General features: G+C 41.7%; 1 long non-coding RNA gene across 1 annotated transcript; it reads left to right on the top strand.

Moving 5' to 3' along the window:
* Window positions 1-1,622: 1,622 nt before the first annotated feature.
* LOC131360022 (uncharacterized) lies at window positions 1,623-5,015 on the top strand. Its single transcript, XR_009205837.1, has 3 exons — window positions 1,623-1,820; window positions 1,993-2,107; window positions 3,748-5,015. It is a non-coding gene; the product is annotated as an uncharacterized LOC131360022 (long non-coding RNA).
* Window positions 5,016-6,018: the final 1,003 nt, after the last annotated feature.

The raw sequence follows: 6,018 nt of genomic DNA, 5'->3' as shown, positions 1-6,018 counted from the left end.
CTCTGAATATATCATCTGAGGATGTAGGTGAAGTTTCAGAGGGTGAAGGCATAACTGAGGCTGTTGATGGTGCATCTGAGGCTGTGGGTGGAGTATCTGAGGCTGAAGGAGGAGCATCTAAGGTTATAGATGATGTATATGAGGCTGTAAGTAGAGTATTTGAGGCTGTTAGTGGTGCATCTTAACCTTGAAGGTGGTGCACCTGTGGCTGGAGTATCTGAGGATGTAGATGGTGCATATCAGGCTGTGGGTGGAGCATCTGAGGCTGTGGGTGTAGCATCTGAGGGTGAAGGTGGTGTATCTGAGGCTGTGGGTGGTGCTTTTGAGGCTGTAGGTAAAGTATAATTATGTGGCTGAACCTTTTGAGTCTGGCTGGAGCGTCTGAGGCTGAATTTGGTTGATCCAGGGCTGTGAACGGAACATCTGAGGCTGAACTGAAAGTCTGAGACTGTGTGCAGAGTGTGTGAAGGTGTGAACAGGATCTGAATACATGGTTGGATCTTTGGAGGTGGATGAAGTGTCTGAGACTGTGGGTGGAGAGTCTGTTGGTGTAGGCAGAGACTGTGGGTGGAGCATATGAGGATGTGGACAGAGCAATCAAGTCTACAGCAGCATGCCTGGGAATTTAGGTGGTACATCTGATGGCATAGGTGTCTGAAGCTGAGACATCAGCACACCTGACCCATTACCATTAAACAGTAATGGCAGCCCCGCCCACAATACCTGCACTCATGACAGTTTGAGTATTGACCAGTAGGAAAAGCACAGCTCCATGTTTTTTGGTTGAATGAACTGAATGCATTTTTGGCTTATTGTTTGTTTTTTTTCTGCTGAAGGGGGTGAAATAAAATCAAAGGAATGACTTGTGATGGCACTTGTGTACATGTTTATGTGTGTGTGTTTGTGTGTGTGTATGTGTGTGTGTGTGTGTGTGATTTTTGAGTGTTCTGTGAGTGTGTTTGTGAGATTGGAAATCAGCAGAGTGGGTGAGAGAGATAGAGGGAAGAGCTGAGAGAGCTGAGAGTCCTGTCTCTCTGTCAGCATGAGATAAGCAGACGGAGTAAACACTGTTAATGGTCTGCTCCGAATGTGTCCAGCCCCTCAGTCCTACCCCTACCCCCACACCCACCCTTACCTCCACACCCCCACCGGCTCCCATTGACCCCCGTGTCACACAAATGCAATCTTCAATTTCCCAGCGTTCAGAGATTCATCTCAAATCAAGCATGTTGTTTTCCTCTTAACTCTGAGTGCTTCTGTCTGCAATAATTACAGTGAGAGAGAGAGAGAAAGAGAGAGAGGGAGAGAGAGAGAGAAATAGGGAGAAGAATGGATGGATGAGAAAAGAATGGGATTAGAGAGAGAGAGAGAGAGAGAGAGAGAGAGAGAAAGAGAGAAATAGAGAGAAGAATGGATGGATGAGAAAAGAATGGGATTAGAGAGAGAGAGAGAGAGAGAGAAAGAAGGAAATGGGGAGAAGAATGGATGGATGAGAAAAGAATGGGATTAGAGAGAGAGAAGAGAGAGAGAGGGAAAGAAAAAATGGAGTGGGGAGGAACAGTAGATCGTATAAAAAGGGTATAAATAGAGAGAAGCAGGTTGAGAAGGAGTGAGGCAGGGACTAAATGAGAGCCAGATAGACAGAGACAATAAAAAGGAAAGGTGGAGAAGAATGAGAATGAAAGAGAAAAAAATAGTGATAGAGAAAAAGACAGATAGTTAGGGCAGGGGGAGAAAACGATATAGAGAGAAAAAGGCAATTTAACAGATTTAAGCAATTTGGAGTGTTTTGTATGGAGAGGTAGAAGAGCGAGGGCAGGGTCAGTACTCTTTCTCTCTTTGAGTCATTAATACGTCAGAAGGGCAGTGATTAAATCTGTCTAAAACTCTTTCTTACACTCATTAACATACTTAATGTTTTAATAATGAGAGAGTTGATCTAAATTAATGTCATTGCTTCATTCCTTCATCATTAGTCTGTACTTTATCCAGGTCAGCGTTGCAGTGGAGACCGAGTCTAAGCCTTAAAACCCGTGAGTGACATCGCAGACTGGTGGAGGAGGAATGGAGGAAACCGGAGAACCCTGATAAAAGCTCATCTGAGGATGTAGGTGGAGTATCGGAGGGTGTGGGTGGAGTATCTGAGGCTGTGGGTGGTGCATTTGAGGCTGTGGGTGGAGTATCTGAGGATGAAGGTGGAGTATCTGAGGCTGTTGATGGTGTACCTGAGGCTGTGATTGGATCATCTGAGGATGTAGCTGGAGTATCAGAGGCTGTGGGTAGAGTATCTGAGGCTGTGGGTGGTGCATCAGGAACCTGCAAGCTGTGAGGAACTGCCTTCTGCACCCTCATATTTATCTCTAGTGAAAGAACATGCTAGAATCAGAATCAGAATAATGTCGCAGCTGTGAGGAACGGGAACAACCGGAGGCAGATTAGCGGCAATATTTAGCTGCGCTGTAGTCATTATTATTCACTCGGAAAATGTAAAACAACTATACCAACAATGCCACTCTCATCCTCATCATTATTCAAATGTATAATTCAACACATTAAACCTCATCTCGATTTCACAATTTCATTTAATTAAAAACTTTTTCCCATCTTTATACAGCCGGAATGTGTTGAAATTTAGCCACAGCTCGATCCTTCAGCTAATCCACAAACAAAATAGATCACGTGGGCTACGATTCAATCTTCATTTAAGAGACCGTGATGATCCTTCTTTTTGATTTAAATGAGATTACATTTAGACTCTGCCTTCATTTGCATTTATAGTGTTTTTAGTCAAGTTACAATGGCATGATCGTAGACAATAATCCGATTTCATGCATTCTGATTGGACGGTCAAAAGCGATGGTGGCCACTTGGGGTTTAACTTTCTTTAATTCTGTACCAAAGTTATTTGGAACAGTGTTTAATCCCAATTATTCCAACCAAATTGCACTATTTTAAATAATAAAAGTTCGAATAGTTTTTGTCTTGTCTTGAGAAACTGAATTAAAGCCTTCAGGCAGATTTAATTTGAAGTCGCAGTGCTGTAGAGCTTCATGTTCGGTGCTTGCCCCTCATCAAATATGTATAGCATTAAAACTGAGATCTATGAGAGCGGTGTAATTTATCTTCTCATATACGGAGCCGGAATAACACAAACGGAACGAGTAATTCGTTCTGTAGCTGACGCATATTTCCAAATCCAAGAGAATGCTGGAAATAAAACTGAAGTCAGTTCCTATTAATAAAAGCATTACTCCCAGTGTCGTTCTCTGCGAATGGCCACGAGGCCATGGAGACTCTGATCTCATCACCCAAATTAATCTAACTGCTGTAATAAGGTGGTCTACATGACATCAGCATTCCAGCATTCTACCACTGTTATGCAAATGACAACCAACTCATCCTCCATCAGAGACCCAGAACTCTATCCAGATATTCACATCTCATCTGAGATGAAATATCTTTTTATTTATTTTTTATATCTAATGATCAATCTCAGCAGGTCAATCCCAGGATACTTAGATTATAGTGGTAGCTCCAAGCACCACCAGCACCACCTAGCTCCACTGTTGGGCCCTTGAGCAAAGCCCTTAACCCTTCTCTGCGGGTGCTGTATCATAGCTGTCATATGCTCTGACCCCAACTTCCTCAGCTGGGATATGCAAAGAAAAGAACTCCACTGTGCTGTAATGTATGTGTGGCAATAATAGTATTAATAGTAATAATAATCAGTTCTTCTAAACACTATAGAGTTAAACGTCAATGGACACTGGACCATGACTTCCAGGGCTCTGGTGACTCGACAATCAAAAGGAAAGGCAGAGAAGAATGAGAAGATTGAGGTAAGGATCTTGGTTACTGATCAGAAGGTTGGGGTTCAATTACCAGAACTACCAAGCTGCCACTGTCACTTGAACACAGCCCTTAACTCTTTCTGTCCTTGTGCTCTGACCCTAAGTTTCTATCAAGCTGGGATATGTGAAGAAAATAATTTCACTGTGCTGTAATGTATATGTGACAAATAAAGACTTCTCCTTTCCAAGAACTAAGAGGCCCAAACCTAGTTCCTCAGCATGACCCTGTGCATGGAGCTGGCCTTCATGAAGACATAATGTGGAGGTGAAGGTTGGACTGGAAGAACTGGAACTGAAGTCTCCTCAACATCACAGTCCGATCTCACAAATGTTCTAGTAGAACGTGTGAACTATCACAAATCCACATAGACACACTCCACCATCTAACAGAAAGCTTCTGAGAAGAGAAGAGAAGAGAAGAGAAGAGAAGAGAAGAGAAGAGAAGAGAAGAGAAGAGAAGAGAAGAGAAGAGAAGAGGACATCTATAATGTGTTGTTAGCCATATAGTGTATTCCAGAAAATGAGTGTCTAATCTTTCTTTAAGTACTTCTGAAGGGATGAACGTTCAGTTTGGTGTTCTAACAAGGTTTACTAGATAATTGTGGGTTTTAACGTTCTAAAATGGTGTTCCTCAGAACCCTTTATCATAAGGACACTGATCGAGTCTCTGATCCATTAAGTCAGCTGAAAAATATAGTTATCATTTGTCCATGCAGATTTTTCACCTAAACAGGATTTCTGAGAAGAATTTAACACTTTCTCCAAGAAGCAGACTCAAGTAAACCACTTATTGAGTTTCTCCTCATGTTCAGATTTGACTTCAGTTTCTCATTCCTGGTAGTTCTTTACATGTAATCCACATTTAGTAACTTAACTTCTCTTCAATTTCTCAAAGTTTCTCTCCACTGGCTTCTTGTAGCAGGCTGCATTATCTTTAAAACCCTGGCTTATAAACCAAAAATGGATCAGCCTGGTCCACACCTGATGGTGATCCCAAATAGATTACAGTATTAGAACAGAATACTCCAGCAGATATTTCTAAACCCTCTAAACCAGGATTTTCTAGCTACTCCTCCCTTCAGTGTACTGGAACAGCGCCTGCTGCTTCCCCGCACTGCACTTACGTAATGCCATTAAAAAGCCACCATCATTTCAATATGAAAGCCTCCCTCACTGCTTAAATACAGTGTAATTTGATGAATTAGCTCTGCGGTCTCCATGTCTGTTGAGAGATCTGTGGAGAGGTAATGAGCAGGAACATTCCTAAAAAATAAAAAATCATCTTTCACGTCTGTCTCTTGTTTGTCTCTGCCGGGGTTGTGCTGATGGATTTGGAGCTGGACGGGATACCGTGTCTGACCGAATGCGATGACCTTAAACTGCATTTTGGTTTGTGTGTGTTCTGAGTCATGATCTGAATTTTTGTATGAAATATTACTTTATCTTATCTGTCCCTCTGGTCAGCTTTTAAAGCCAAGGATCTTTTGCGGTCGTGTCCCAAACCACCCATGCCTGTACTACATAGTCTACTAAAACACCATCAATTCATCACTGCATAATCATTGCATATTCAATCCAAAGTTGGCATGTTCCAAACTAGATACACTATCTAATCAGATTGATAAAGTGACTCTTTCTTCCACTTCAGCATAGTTTTCTCAATTTGTTTCTATCTGCCAGAATTCCAGAGTTATTCAGTGAATCAGAAGATTTAGAGGCAGGCGTGTCTGTCAGTTTCATAAATTTCAACACCATCACAAATACCTCATCGTGGTTGTGTCCTAAATCAGACCTCCTGTTCTCTACATAGGCCACTTAAACACCACCATCCTGAACCTCATAACTTCCTTAGGATATAGTGGACATAAAACCAACAGATAACTTTTTGTAATCAATCTACTGTGGATGTGTTCCAAACCACACACCCTATTAGTATTTATATTACTATAAGGGCACATCAGATAATTCCCTTTAATCAGTGTGGATGTGTTCCAAACCACATGTCTTATTCACTATACAATGTAGAATAAATCAGCTAAATAACTGTGGACATGTCCCAAACCACACATCCTAATCAGTCAATTTTTGGACATGTCCCAATCCACACAAGGCAACCATTATATAGGTGTTAAACAACTTCAGAAAAACAGTTGACTGTGTCCCAAAG

The sequence above is a fragment of the Hemibagrus wyckioides genome, linkage group LG01 (genome assembly GCF_019097595.1).
Source record: "Hemibagrus wyckioides isolate EC202008001 linkage group LG01, SWU_Hwy_1.0, whole genome shotgun sequence".
Classification (NCBI taxonomy): Eukaryota; Metazoa; Chordata; class Actinopteri; order Siluriformes; family Bagridae; genus Hemibagrus; species Hemibagrus wyckioides.
This window is presented reverse-complemented; position numbering and strand designations above follow the sequence as displayed.